The sequence below is a fragment of the Anas platyrhynchos genome, chromosome 3 (genome assembly GCF_047663525.1).
Source record: "Anas platyrhynchos isolate ZD024472 breed Pekin duck chromosome 3, IASCAAS_PekinDuck_T2T, whole genome shotgun sequence".
Classification (NCBI taxonomy): Eukaryota; Metazoa; Chordata; class Aves; order Anseriformes; family Anatidae; genus Anas; species Anas platyrhynchos.
Genome location: NC_092589.1, coordinates 105,056,325 through 105,071,235, shown reverse-complemented (window position 1 = coordinate 105,071,235; position 14,911 = coordinate 105,056,325). Strand labels below are relative to the sequence as shown.

At 48.7% G+C, this 14,911-nt stretch overlaps 1 long non-coding RNA gene across 1 annotated transcript; it reads left to right on the top strand.

The window, feature by feature from the left end:
• Positions 1 to 4,002: 4,002 nt before the first annotated feature.
• Positions 4,003 to 7,096, top strand: LOC119716646 (uncharacterized). The gene is made up of 3 exons (XR_005265006.2): positions 4,003 to 4,694; positions 4,783 to 4,912; positions 5,101 to 7,096. It is a non-coding gene; the product is annotated as an uncharacterized lncRNA (long non-coding RNA).
• Positions 7,097 to 14,911: the final 7,815 nt, after the last annotated feature.

Sequence of the window (14,911 nt, the reverse complement as noted above, 5' to 3'; positions counted from 1 at the left end):
GTGTATTTCTAAACGCAGTTCCTTCTCCATCTCAGTGTTATGTTCCCTTTAAATACCTTTCTCAAGACCCTAAAGACTTGCTGCAAAGTTATCAGATATCCCTATGCAAACTTCTAAGAACGAGCATAATTTGGAATTTAGTATTTCCATTAGTTTCTTGGCTTTGCAACAACAATGGCCACAGCTGCCAAAACCACAGCAACTTTTAGCCAAAACCAGTTAGTTTCAACTTTCAGCTGAACCAGTTTCTCCATCCAGCTGCCCACGTGGCCTCACAAGCGATGGCCCCAGAAGAAAATAGACAAAAATTGCAGCAGGGCTCAGGGTGAGCACGTGCTACCTCGTCCTGCGGCCACCTGCCCCAGTACAGCATCCTTGGGGCAAAACGATTCCTCTGAACAATTTCACCTTCTACTCTTCTAAAAATTTTCAGAGCTGAAGCAGAAACAACCCAATGGTGTCCTGGCACAAACCACCTACCCTTTTCTCTAACAGCTCTTTCACTCATTGCATGAAAAAAAAAAAAATCACTCCTTGAGTATGAAGGATTAACTCACTTGTAATCGTTGTGAAATATGATTTATACTACTTGTGAGTTGTTGTTTATGCATCGTGAAATATTTTAATATTATAAATATTTGTTGGTTAGTAATTTATTTATGACTGCTGTAGTAAATGTGAATTGTCTCCTTTCAAGCTATTATATATCTGGTATCTCATCGAGCTGTCACAGAGACACAACTGAATATTTTATCTCAGCCAAATTGTGATGCCTTTGACCTTGGTTATACAGTGCCAATATGATGTGAGCCCACTCTTATTTAAATCATGCTAAGAGCCTCCACATTGCTGCATACCAAGGGCAATAGGGCGCACCTTCTTCAGAGAGCTGTGAGCATCTCTGCCTTCACTCATGTCTTTCTGAGAATCATTTCTTCCACGTGATCTTCATGTGCACCACTTGTATGAATTGCACTTTCATCTGCCATGATTCTTCTGAAGGGCCTTGTGCCGTATCTTCTCCCTCTTCTCAGGTTGCAGAAGAACCCAGTTTGTGTCTTCCGCTGCATTAAGTCTATGTTTAGCACTTAAAAACTGAACCTGAGATGAGTAATCTGGTGGAACAGTGAATGATTTCTCCTCTGGATGGTTTTCCCTTGCCAGAAGGATGTGTCCACCCAAATGCAAAAGCTCTCTCACGTAACACTGTGCCCTCCTGCCCTGTGTCTGCATCCCTGGCAAGTCTGGTGGAAACATTTCAGTAAAACAGCAGGTTAGGTTCTGGGGACCTCCAAACCCACACAAATAGTGTCTGAAGGTGTATTTCTGACAAACCCGACAGTCCCCAGCTTTCACCTGCACCAGCTGCAGCTGGGCATCGCTGCCTGCTAGGAAACCTGCTCCCTGGCACAGGCCACAATGTGAGGCCCATCCCGCAGTGCTGTGCCCAGTCCTGGGCTCCCTGGTACAGGGGAGACCTGGACATAGTCAAGGGAGTCCAGTGAAGGGCTAGGAAGATGGTGAAGGGGCTGGAGCACCTCTCCTGTGAGGAGGGCTGAGAGCTGGGGCTGCTCTGCCTGGAGGAGAGGAGGCCCAGGGGGATCCCACCAGGGCCTGCCAGTGCTGGGAGGACAGGGCCAGGCTCTGCCCAGTGCCAGGACAAGAGGCTGTGGGCACAAACTGGAACCCAAGAGGCTCCGTCCAAACATCACAAAGCACTATATTAACATGGGGGTGCTGGGGCCCTGGCCCAGGCTGCCCAGCGAGGCGGTAGGGTGTCCTCCTTGGGGACCTTCAGCACCGCCTGGCCGTGGTGCTGGGCACCCTGCTCTGGGTGGCCCTGCTGGAGCAGGGGCTGGGCCGGGGGTCTCTGGAGATCCCTGCACACCCCAACCCTCCTGCATGATCCCGTGGAAAGCAGAAAGGAGCAGCTCCTTACAGACGAGGCCTTGGAAGCTCCCACACTAATAAAGAGATGGAAAATGCTCTGCTGGAAGGAAGATGATTTTCTGTGCCAAAGCTCTGCATATTCATAAACTTTTCACATCCATTCAGCTTTTTTTCTTTCTTTCTTCCTGCATTTCTGCACCAGGTGGTGCACAAACTTGAGAAGGCTGGATCGTTCAGGCAGGCTGTTTCCAACAAGGAAAATACTACTCACGGTAAAACCAGCTAACAAATCTGAAATATTCCCATTTTCGGCGTGCTGCAAACCACAAATACCAACAGGAGGACATCTGTGATCTCCAGTTGATGGGCCATATCCCGTGAGAAGGGGCAGACACACAGGAGCATATTGTTCTTCGAGATACAACTCTCTATAAACTAATTTTACTCTTACTGCTTTTTTTCACTGCATTTACAGTTTAACTCCCTCGGGGGCAGAGAGGAAAATGTATGCGAGTGCTGCTTGCTGTGTGTAATTTTACTTATTCCGGCTACAAATTATTCATAAAGCACAAAAATAATTGTATTACTCCCCTCTTCCTCCTCTGTGGTTCCCAGCCTCTCAGAGAGTCGCTTTGTCGAGATTAATCCTTTCTGTTTATCTCAGGAGGAGTCACTGTGCACAAATAAATAAGCCATTAGGAAAAACACAGACATAATAGAAATTGGGGACAAAAAGGCTGTCTGGCAGAATGCTGACTCTCTCCCTTCCTGCGATGGGTTCTTGTGTTTTAGTGGTACTACCCCATCCAGTTTTAAATGTCCCAAATGACAACATTTCTACATTTTTTCCTGAGATATCACTGTATAAAAGTCCCATTTCCCCAATAGGGAATTAACCCTATTCACTTTTAAAGCCTTTCTGATTATAATATTTCTCCTGGAAGACAGGACATAAGATTTTAAAAAGACCTCTGGGCTCCTTATGTCACTTCTGTTGAAAACGACCATTTGTTCATGTATTTTTACAGCTTTATCTTAAAACTCATCCTCTTGCTCCCCACACTGAAGGGCAGTGATACAAATGGTTTCATTCTAGACCTGTGCAGCAGGGTTTTGTGTTAGTGGGAAGAGTCCTAAACACCTCACTATGAAACCTCTAGCCTTAACTGTTGGAGATATATATTTATGGTTCAGGAAGTTTAAGAAGTTGTATTTTGACCTGACAGCTTCTGGTGTATATAAAACAAGCCCCAGCACAGCCAGATCCCCCAACCTTTTGCCTACGCACAATGTGACAGTCTTTGATGGAGGAGGAAAGTTCTCACCACAAATTTAATGGAAGTGAAAAAAAAAAAAAAGTTATTTCTGCCCCTTGCCTGCCTCCTTCAGGTCCTTAATATTGAAACGGGAGGAGAGAAGATAACCAAGCACCAGCTAAGGAAATAAGAGCAGGTATTAGATGGAAAAGCCATCAAAGTTCTCCCAAGATCTCTCCTCTCTTTGCTCTTGCCCTGATAGCTGATGGCTTGAAGCTTTGTACCTGATCTCAGCGTCTGAGCTGGATGTGCCCTGGTTATCAGAGAACATCACAGAGTTACTGGTGCAGGCAGTGCATCCCCATCACTGCGTTTCTGGAAGCTACAGAAAAGCAGAAGTAGCCTGCAGTGAGCAGTGAAAGGCAGGGCTGGTGGAGGACTCCTGGCAGCAAAAGGCAGAAGGCAGCTTCAGCAGAAAAGCGAAGTATTTGAATGTGCGTAGGCCTGAATTAAGTACTAGTTTTAAGATAAGCTGATGAGATTGTTACGGCAGTGAGTTATTCAGAATTTGCATATAAGCAATTTCACCATATAAACAATAACATTTTGGGTATTCAAATACCTGATTTACAGACTTAGATACATAAATGTCTTGCAAATTTTCAGTGAAACAAGCATCAGGCTTCCAGTGTGCTGCCCCTTCTCCAATGCCCCCTACGACTTGGATGAGGACTCACCTACGCTCCCACGTTGTCAAGGGAAACGTCACTGATCGGCAGCTTCTTTGTGCTGCCAAGATCACAAAGTCACAACCCCCTTAGAAACTAAATGGGTTGAAACCCGTGGGAGAAGGATTAATAAACAAGCAGGAGATCTGATGAGGGCAATGTGTACGTGATGAGGTGATCAATGGCCACAGCTGATTGATCTTGGTGGAAGGACTCCTCCTCCTGCTCTCTAACAGGGGAAGTGGTCCCAACGCCCACCAGCAGACCTTCATCCCAGAGACAAACCTCTTTCACCAGGAGGGTAGCGCAGAGCTGGGGTGGGTTTTTAGGCAGGGACAGGTCTCTGTCCTTGGAGGACCTCCTTCCTGGAGGTTTCCAAACGGAGATAAGGAAAGCAGTGGCTGCCTTGCTCTGCCCCTTGTGGCACGTCCACTTTGAGCTGCAAGTTGGACCAGAGAGCCCCAGCCAACATAACTTTGGTACAGTGAGTCTGAAAAATCACCCAGGGTGATTTTAGGGGAAGGATGATTTTAGGGATTTTTTGCTTAGGGGAAGGTTTCAGGAAATCCCAGGTCAGTCCAAACAAAGGTTTCCTTGAAGCAGCTTCAGAGAGTGAAATTTGAGGTTCCCAACCCCAGATCTCTAGCTCAAACCCTAGCTGGCCTTCCAGCCACTGCATCCAACTCTAGAGGGGGAGACGAGACAAGCAGATGACGAGAAGCATTCAACAGCATCCTCTCAAAACATTTTGCTCCCTTTCTGTTTTCTCTGTTACACTTGAGCAGTTTCTGATGCCATTTGCACTCTGCATGCTGCTGAGGTATATATGTCCTCACTTTCATAAAAGGGCAAGCGTCCAACTGGAATTATATCCACTTTTTATATGAAGAAAATACATTTGTCCCCAGCGTGCTGAAAGTTGCTGAACACCTTCCCAGTGCTGCAAAGCCTCAGCTTTCATTTACTTTGAGAGAAGTGGCTGACACACCACACACCGTAGGATGTTTTCCTGCTGGGCCTATGCAAAGAGGAGCTCGGGTAATTATTAAAATCTTAATTTCAGCTGTCAGTAATAATTTCAGTCCTGCTTTTCAGAGGAGCTGGAGCCACGTGTCTGACAGAAGGCTTTGGGCTCCAGATGCCTTGGTATGTTAAAGTCATCTGAGACACAAAAGCAGCATTTTACAGTTCTGGTGCTTCAAAAACAGCCTTTCCTGGTGTTTCAGGCACTCATTTGTTGTCTCTTGGATCTGGATTTAATGGCACCCTCAGACTGCAGTCACAATGCACACCTGGAGGCAACGCCATCCATCGCTGCGGGGCTGGTGCTGGAGCACAGGGCCCACTGTGCCCCTCTCCTCCCAAAACACCCCCGTGCTTCGTTTTCAACCAAGGAGCAAGGAGGAATCTGTACGTTAAGTACTGAGAAGTGAGTAACCTGCTGCCATTGCCCAGGGTTGCAGCCCCTTTCAATGTCCTCGTATTTGATATCTGCCCCCAGCGTGCAGACCAAAAGAGCTATTTGTAAATCTCGACTGCTTTTTAAAATGGAGGTGTCCAGGTCTTCCTGAACTGACTTATTTCATGTTGCTCAGCGCCACCTCTCTGTTTTAAATGTAGTATCTTAAATCTCTCAGGAATATCTTGAATTTAATATCTGAAATTTCTCAAGAGCACAGTTAGGCCAATTGCTTCCTGCTACAAACTCCCCATTTCCACAGGAAAAGACTTCTGTTACGCCAAACTCAGAATGACGTTTCGCAGCTGGCTCTCCCCAGTGGTGCAGCTTCATGGTGGGCTTGGTTTGGGGAGCTCAATCCTTTTGCTAAGAGCTTCAGCCCCATGTGTGTCTGTGGGGAAATACCGGTGAGGAAGGGGCAGCAGTGGCTGGGCGAGTGATGGGAAGGCTGCGAGGCAGCCCAACCACTCGCTATGAAGATATGCTGATAGATTTATTATATTTATACTTGGAGTTATCTTACCGTGAAGCAAACACAAGCATCCACCACCACTTAAAGCTATGTGACTTGGTTATATTTGATCCATGTCGTGGCTCCCACTTGCATCGCAGTGGAAAGCACAGGTAGCAAAAGCACCAGCTTTCTGGGGGGACTTTATTTCTTCCCAGTGTCTCAGCAGTCTCACACAAGCTGTCTAACCCTCTGCGTGAAACACCCTTCAGTTTTGCAGAATCAATCCAGAATTCAGCAGCACACACCCCAAGCTTTTATTATTATTTACATTTTTATAGCGCACAGACGCAGATAATAGGCATTGAAGTATTCAAGGTAAATAATGCGCTTTAAAATCTTTGTAAAAAAAAAAAAAACACACGCCGCAAAACAGTCTGGTTAGCAGACACTACCTAGGCATTCGAAGCCTAATTATATTCTTAGTCAATTCTGATTTACATTTAAATTACAAATTGCGTTTTGCTAGCGTTAATTTACAATGCTCCTTAAAAAAAAAAAAATACATATTCCATGGTACATGAATAATAATTCGAAGCAGTCAGATCTGGCTGGGTTGCTATGATCTCTCGATAGTGGGTGCTGAATATTAATATTTCTAGAAAGTTTTCTCCATTTCGGCGTAGCGTTTCTCAAGCCCTGCGCATTGTAATTCAGCCAGCCCTCCGTGGTGCAGCCGGTTGCCATAGGATTTGCAGCACAATCTGCCTGCACATGCATTTTTTAGAAGACTGCAGCGTGGAAAAAAGGCCCTGGAACATGGACACTCGTCACAGGGCCGGAACAAGGAGCTTTCTATGAATCACCGCCGGCTGTGGCCGAGCTAAATGTCAAGAACTGAGCGGGACAGATTCACACCAGTATGGGCCGGGAGGTTTTCGAGGAACAGCAGGAGGGGAGCACAGGGTTGGTCGCAGCCCTGGTGCAGTGTGTTAGGGTACATTTTGCTCCAAGACTTTTTGCTTAAATATTTTTTCTTGCTCAAAACCTTTTTTTTTAAAGATCATGAGCAATATGATTTCAGTTTTGTTTTCCCAGAAAGCTTCTTTTTTAATTTTCTTTTCTTTTTCTCTTTTTCTTTTTTTTTCTTTCTCTTTCTCTTTCTCTTTCTCTTTCTCTTTCTCTTTCTCTTTCTCTTTCTCTTTCTCTTTCTCTTTCTCTTTCTCTTTCTCTTTCTCTTTCTCTTTCTTTTCCTTTTCCTTTTCCTTTTCCTTTTCCTTTTCCTTTTCCTTTTCCTTTTCCTTTTCCTTTTCCTTTTTCTCTTTCTTTTCCCTTTCCTTTTCCTTTTCCTTTTCCTTTTCCTTTTCCTTTTCCTTTTCCTTTTCCTTTTCCTTTTCCTTTTCCTTTTCCTTTTCCTTTTCCTTTTCCTTTTCCTTTTCCTTTTTCTCTTTCTTTTCCCTTTCCTTTTCCTTTTCCTTTTCCTTTTCCTTTTCCTTTTCCTTTTCCTTTTCCTTTTCCTTTTCCTTTTCCTTTTCCTTTTCCTTTTCCTTTTCCTTTTCCTTTTCCTTTTCCTTTTCCTTTTCCTTTCTCTTTTTCTTTTTCTTTTTCTTTTTTTTCCTGGAAAAGGGTTGCCTTGTAAACATTGCAACAAATTCACCTGGATCATATCACACTCAGGTTATTTGATTTCAGCTCCCTGAGACACAATTTGCTGCAGAAAGGGCTCATATATAACGTGTGCTTGAAAGACTTCAAAGAAAACCCTCAAAACAGAGGGCTTACCTGCTTTTAAAATCCTTTTCTTTCCCAGTATAGCTGAGAGAGAAAAAATAAGTGTTAGCAGCTTTCCAGGGATAAGCCAACAACAAATCCTGGAGGCAGCTAGCCAAGAAACTGGCTCCAAAGTAAAGCAAATGAGGCTGAAATGATGGAAAAGGAGTTATTTTCAAAGTGTTTTGTCTGAGTTATCTTTGTTTGGAAAGGTTTTAATTCTCATAATATCTCCGGTTTTATTTCTTGGCCCACAAGGCAGGATGTTAGGGTGCATGGAAATCCGTGTCCCTGCTCTGGGAGGGGGCAAGCACACGGCCTCAGCCCTGTCAGGCAGCAAAAGGATGTGATTCGGGAAAAAAGGGGAGCATAAATTTGCGTGCACGAGGTATTGCACAGTGACTTTGCTCAGGTCTTTAAACTGGTTAAATCAGGGATCTTTATAAATCTTCATTTTCCAATTAAGCAAGTGCCTTTCCAGGACTCTCTCTGCAGAGTAAGTCCGATGATCTTGCCCAGGGTATGAACAGCATTGCCATGAGCACAGTAAACCTCACATTTGTAGATGTAATTTTTTATAATTTCATTATTTTTTAAAACCCTTTTCAGCTCGTTAAAGTCACGCTATTCATAGGCTTGTGAATATAACCACAGCGCCCTGTCCCAGGACGGATGGAGGAGGGACTCCCTTTGGTCCCGTTTTGCTAATTAGCAATCCTTTAGCTTCGGTCCCGCTGTCCAGCCCCGTGATTCAGGAGGAGGATCTAAGGTTGCTCATCCATCACTAATGCAACAGCCCTAATGGCCGTAGCATGCAAGACGACACTAATGTGAAGGCAGGGGAAGCTACAGATCGGTGTCAGCACCGCCGCTGATGATGGATGGAGGCTCTTGGTTGCCTGGGAAGGGGCAGTGAGCTGCCTCCACGCTGCCTTCAGCACATCCTTGGGGCTGCACAGCCCAAAAAGCACCATGTGTTGGTAGAGGAACCATAACTGTGAGTGTCTGCATGTGGTAGTTCAGCTGTCTCTGATGGCTCTGGACCTGGCAAAGCCCTTGACTCCTTCAGCCACAACCCATACGGGAGCAAAAACACGACAGGATCTCTTCAGAGGTCTTCAGGTCTCCAGGGGAGTGCTTTTGGATGCCCCATCCCTGGAGGTGCTCAAGGCCAGGCTGGATGGGGTTTTGGGCAACCTGGGCTGGTGGGAGGTGTCCCTGCCCACCAGCTTCTCCCCCGTTCAGACTTTCCAAGTGACACGTCCAGCGCAGCTGGGCCCCACCAAGCCCCCCTCTCCCTCTCCTTCCCCCCGAGGTGCTTTTTTCAGCCCCTGCACCTGTCTCCAAAGCAACTACCCACTTCTGCAGGGCGTGGAGCTGCCTCTCGCTGCCGCCCACGCGCGATGCCTCCCATCACGGCTCTTCTCCATCGCCATAGAAACCGCCCTCCCTCGGCGGTCCCATCGAGCCCGACCCCGTATCTGCTTTATCAATCTCTGTGCTTTATTCCCAGCTTCTGAGAGCAGAAGCACCTTGTAGGTTATATCCCCCGCCAGGGCCACGCTGCTTCTCTTTCATGTGTGTGCGAGCGCAGAGGGGATGGGTTTGGTTTGTGTCTTGCCACCGCTTGCACAAAAAACATTTAGGTCCAGGCGGGAGCTGAAATATTTCTTGCACATTAGGTTTTAATGGCTTAATCCCTCAGGTAGCAACAAGGGACAGAGGTGGCAGCTGAAGATTATATTGCTTTTTCCTTCTGCTTCTTTAATTCCCTTCAAAGCAGGTTAGTTCCCAGGACCAGATGATATTACTTTTCCGCACCCCTCGAGGTTTCCAGGAGGCTGAGCACAATCCCATTAACCACTCCTCGCTTCCCACCAGCACCCCTGACCAGACAGCACGAGTCTGGTTTGTTTGGAAATCTGGAAGAGATCTGGAAATCTGGAGGAGACCTGACACGTGCCAAGATGCTCGCATCCCCCTTGAGCCCTGGGGAAACCCCCCTCACATTCGGGCCAGGGCTTCCCCACTTGGAAGGTGAGAGAAGAGGCAGGTGGGGGAAAGTCTGGCCTGTCTGCACCAGACCCACCTCGATCCAAATTTCGGAGTGTGAAAATGAAGTCTCCTCCTTACTCTTGGCACTGAGGAAAAATTTCACCCCAGCTCTGCGTCCTGTTCCTTCCTGCTATGGTCGTATATGAGAGATGGGTGGGAAAATGTGAGGAAACAAGGAGGCAGTATTGGTTATACAGCCTGTTCAGTATGCGCTGCTTTCTCCCTATTAAATTAACCTTATACCCTAATCACATCATCTCTCAATCTCTCTTCTTATCATAAGCCAAACTGATTGAACTACTCATGGATAATGACTTTTTTCCAAGTCCTCATATCATTCCTGTGGCTCTTCTCTTCACCCTTTCTGCATTTCCAGGAGCAATTTCAGCCTCTCAGCATCAGCATCCTTGGCTCCAGCTCCTCTCCCCTCGGTGCTCTCCACTCGCTGCAGTCGCATCCCGGCAGCTCCTGCCACGGGGAGGGAGAGATGCAAATCCGTGGTGAGAGCTTCCAGGAATCCTCTCCTGCTGCTGTGCCGTCCCACCCCGTACGGAGCAAAACTTTCTGATGCAAATGCTGGCACACACCAGCTTATTGCCCATTTCATACAGGCATTTTCTGGCTATCGCAGGAGCAGCGAAGAGAAGGGCAGGGACTGCAGCCAAACCCACGGCTCTCCTTAATTCCGACGGGTGGTCAGGGAAAGGCTTGGCAGCACCCAGCCGGCTCTATTTTTAAGGTCGTGTTTACATGTGTAATGGCCCTGTGCACGTAATCGCTGTCCCCCTCCCTGCTCCACCCAGCCCTTTCCAGCCTTGCTTAGAGCAGACGTGCCTTGTGGCCATTCCGGCATCTGCCGCGGCAGAAGCCAGGGAAAGCACCCTGGCCATTACACATGCAAATGGGCCAGCTCTCAGGAATATTATTTCCATAGATTTTTCACAGATAATTTGGCCTGTTTGTCCCTCACCAGCCCAGAGACCCGTTTAGGCTGGGACGCCGGGGAAGGGGAGACACCAAGAGGGAGGTGGAAACGCAGCTGTGAGCATGTCCCACCACATTTTGGGTGTCCTTCCCCCATGGGTTGAGTTTTGGACATCCCAATAGAAGCAACCATTTGCTGTGCCTGCTTCCTAATGAGGTCTCCTGGGATTCGGGCGTACAAAGAGTGGCTGCTTGGCTCCACACAGCAGCAAGGATGCTGCCAGCAGGGCTGGAGGGGCTGAGGGTGCAACAGCACTGCTGAGCTGGGCTGCAGAGGTGGGAAAGGCGTCTGGGGCTGGCACCCTGCTCTCCAGGCACATTGCCACTGAGTATGGGGTCTCTGAACCTTGGGCAACTCACACCAACCCCATATGGTGTTCACACATCACCAGCACCCCGTTACAAATGCCATTCCCCCTCCAAAAGAGGCCCATCCTTTGCTCTAACCCATGCTGCCACCCCTGCAGCAATGAGCCCCAGCACTGCCTATGCTGTAGCAAGCTCAGCAGTTTGGACTGAAACCAGCTTTAAGTTCTTATTGCAGCGTTTGTGCCCTTATTTATTATTAACTTGCACTCTGATTCCCGACGCACCAGGCTCGGAGCGAGTAGGAGTTGGTAGGAAACCAGAGCCAACACTCGTGTTTATTTTTCCCCCAAGAGGGGAAACATCCCAGCCCTTCTCCTGAATTATAAACTGTTCTTCTGCTTCTTGCTGAGCTGGAATAATACGATGGAAGGACGGAGGAGCAGAGTAGAAAACCCCAATCCGTTAGCCTGTGGTGGTAGGAGAGCTTCGTTATCTTCCAGTGATGAGCACCACGGTGATGGACACGGCACGGGAGCTTGGAGGAGGCTGAAGTGGCCGCATTCATTCTGCTCGCCGTGGGCTGCTGCTTTCCACCTGCTGGCCAGGAGGTTATAATAATAAAAAAAAATAGGATTTCTTTAGGGAATGAATTCCATTTTCCATAATAGATTCAGCCCTCGTGAAGCGTGATGCTCATCCACGGTGCTTTATAAATAATAGCTGCCTCGCTGACCGCTTGTGCTACAGGCAGCCCCGTCTCATCACCAGATGGCTGGTGGAGAAGCTGGTCCTATTTTTATCTTCTGCCTTGCCCGTGGAAAGCGAGCTTACTGCCTCGCCCCTACTCCTCCTTCCGAGCAGTTCTCCACCAAAGGAGGCGTTCTGCGAAGGGGATTGCTCACCTGAGCACGGAGAGGAGCAGAGGTTTCCTGGCATCTCCAGATGGCAACGGGGACAGCATGGGAACTGCCTGCTGCCAAGACACTGCTCGTGAGCACCTCCAAAAGCCAGGACAAGACCCAAAGTGCCGAGCCAAGGATTGCTGCTGATCCCACAATTTTCTAGAAATTTTTGCAGCTACCATCTCGTGTTGTGTCACCAAAGGTATTCAGGAACATTTTGATACAGCCCAACCTGTCATTATCCTCCCGGGGCAGGGTACAGGAAATGAAAATGTCAATTACCCGCTGTTTAATTACGCCCTCTATTAGTGAAGCTTGTTCTTTCCCATGCACAAAAAGGGCTTCACCCCAAGTGAATCCCTGCTCTACGCCTCCGTGGAGGCATGAAAGTGGCCAGCAGCTGGAGGAGCTCCAGCCACACGTCCTGACATCTGCTGGTGGCCCCACAAAACATCCCCGAGCCACACAACCCGCCCTCAGCAGCCAGCAGCTCCTTCCTCCTGTCCTCACGGCGGAGTTCAGCCAGGCAGTGGCTCAAGGAGAGGTTGAGCAGACCCCAGTGCTGTCACCTGTGGGAGAAGGTCACCCCAAATGTCCCTTCACACCCAAGAGGGTTTTGTGCTCGGTCAGCGCCAGCAGAACTCCTACCGGAGTGCTTCATGCTGGAAAAAATGTGGTTTTTGTTTGGAATCCCAGCCCTAAATCTTTTTTGAAGTGAGGCTTCTTCTTCGTGAACCTTCATACAGCAAGGTTCACATCCCCTGATTCCAGCCCCTGAAAATGGAAGCACCTTGTCAGAACATTTCTTGGAGAAGGAGAGACAAGACAAAGACTTTAGCCAGTAATTATGAATGTAAATTAACTCGTGGGCACTGCGGATTGCTAGGGGCTTTGGCTTTGCTGCCATGACCCACATGGAGCAGGGAGGTCAATATTAATTAGGCAAAACCATGGCATTCCGAAACAACCCACTACCAGCCAAAATGGGCACTGGCAATGCAACTTTTTTAATTATTTTTTTTCCTTGTTATACTAAAAATTTTAAAAGAAAATCCCCAGTGCTGCTCTTCAAGGGAGGCTCTTAAAGAACTTGATTTTGCTCCGTGGGCTTGCCTGTGCAGGGCATCCTACTGAAAGGCCCATTTATGAAGGCAGGGCGCAGAACTGAGCTTTTCTTTCAGCCGGAGACGAGGCGTCCCCCACACTGTGAGGGAAATGTCATCGGCAGCCCAGTGAAAGTATCTCTGTGTAACCCTTCGGAGCAAAAGCAATTAAGTGCAAAGCTTGCATCCCCGAAGATAAAGTCCCCAAAGACTTCCTCAGCTAATAAAACCTCTACATCAAAACAGATTTGGAAGGGACATCCTGTTAACCATTGTAACGTTGTGGGGTGAAAGCCCGCTGCCTGTTTTTTCCTCCCCTGTATGGTTTGTGTCAAATGAAGCATTTCACAATACTTTAAAACAGAATTAAAATCCAGAGTCGTGAGGACGGGAGGCTTATAATGAGTTATTGTGCAAATGGGCGTGGAAAAGTCTCACGGCCTCTTCCTACCAGCCGGGCTCGTGCTTCATTACGGTCCCGGCAAGGTTTAATTTGGGAGCCCGGTGCTGGGATGCTGGCAAGCAGGGAGCGAGCAGCCAGGCAGGGAGCAGCCGTGCACCTCGGAGCACCTCTGTGGGGAAATGGCCAGCAAAGCAAAACGCCCCGCTCTGGTGAGCAGGAGCTGCACCCCCAGCTCGCCCTCGGAAGGGGGAATTTCCTTCTCACCAGCCAAATCGGCGGCTCTGACTCAGCAGAGCAGCAGGAAGCAAACAGAGGGGAAGAGGGCAGGGGGAGCCTAGGAAGGATCCTACGTGATTTTCCAAGCCGTAGGAGGAAAAGGCACCGGAGTTCAGCGTGGCTCCCGTCTCCTCCCCGAAATAGCTAAATCTGATATCAACACCCAGCAGGACGGCGCCGGGAGCACCACGGGGATGGGGAAGGGCCAGTCCCGGTGACTCCCTGCCCTGTGCTTGCACAGCAGGCCCAGCCTGCACATGGCAAGGGGGTGAGTCACTGCACTCCTACGCCACATCTGGAGCTCTTATCACTTCTATGCTGATAAGGACAGCGGTGCCAGGGAGGTCACCCCAGATCTCCAGCAGCTGGAGATCAATGGGATCACCTGAGCCTCACAAAACAGAGCTGTGGTGGCAGCTCAGCCTCCCAAAAGGCAGGGATGGAGCTGAAGATGTGAGCAGGTGGCTCTGGATGGGAGCACGTTGGAGCAAAGACCACGTGGCATTTAAGAGACACAGCACTAAGGGACAAGGCTCAGTGATGGGACCCCATAGGTCAGGCTGATGGTCGGCCTTGATGATTTTGAAGGTCTTTTCCAGGCTGGATGCTATGACTGTATCACTTACATGCTTTGTATCAGCTTTTCATTCGTGTTTGCCCTAGGAACCGGCTGATTACAGCACTGGTGGTTTTTGCAGGCTGCTGACGGCTCCATCTGCAGCTGGTGCTGGCAGCACGCTGGTGCTCAGCACGAGCAGAGCTGGAGCCCACGCCAAAGCCTCCCCCGGCCGGGCATTTCCCTTGGCTGCTTACTTAGGGAATGACTCATGGCAAATAAAAAGGCAGGGGAGGGAGTTAAGTGTCCTCAGCTTTTCTGTGACTGAGCTGGGAACCGCAGGGCAAGGAACCCAGCCCGAGCACCCTCGTGCCCTGTGCCACCCAGAGAAGCTGGGGCCACACACATCCTGGTCTGCCCAACAGATCCTACATCAAACAGATTATGGGGAGGGGAATCCTAACACAGCAGCCCCAGCTTTTGCCCTGAGCCCCCGAGGAGCACTGGAGCTCGGCTGATACACGACACAGCCCCAACGCTGGCCGACATCTAGATGGTGAGCACTGCTGTGCTTGGGGCACAGCTGGGTTTTTGGTTTTCTGGCACATATCTCTGAGTGCTCCAGCAGCAAGATGGTTGGAGATGTGGCCCTGCTCCTTCTTATCTACCTCTTCTCCCTCTCCTGGGAGCTCTGGATGTGGCACATCACATAGTGCTGCAGAAAAGTCAGGTATGATGCACAGCACCTTCCCTCTCACACCACCCAAGC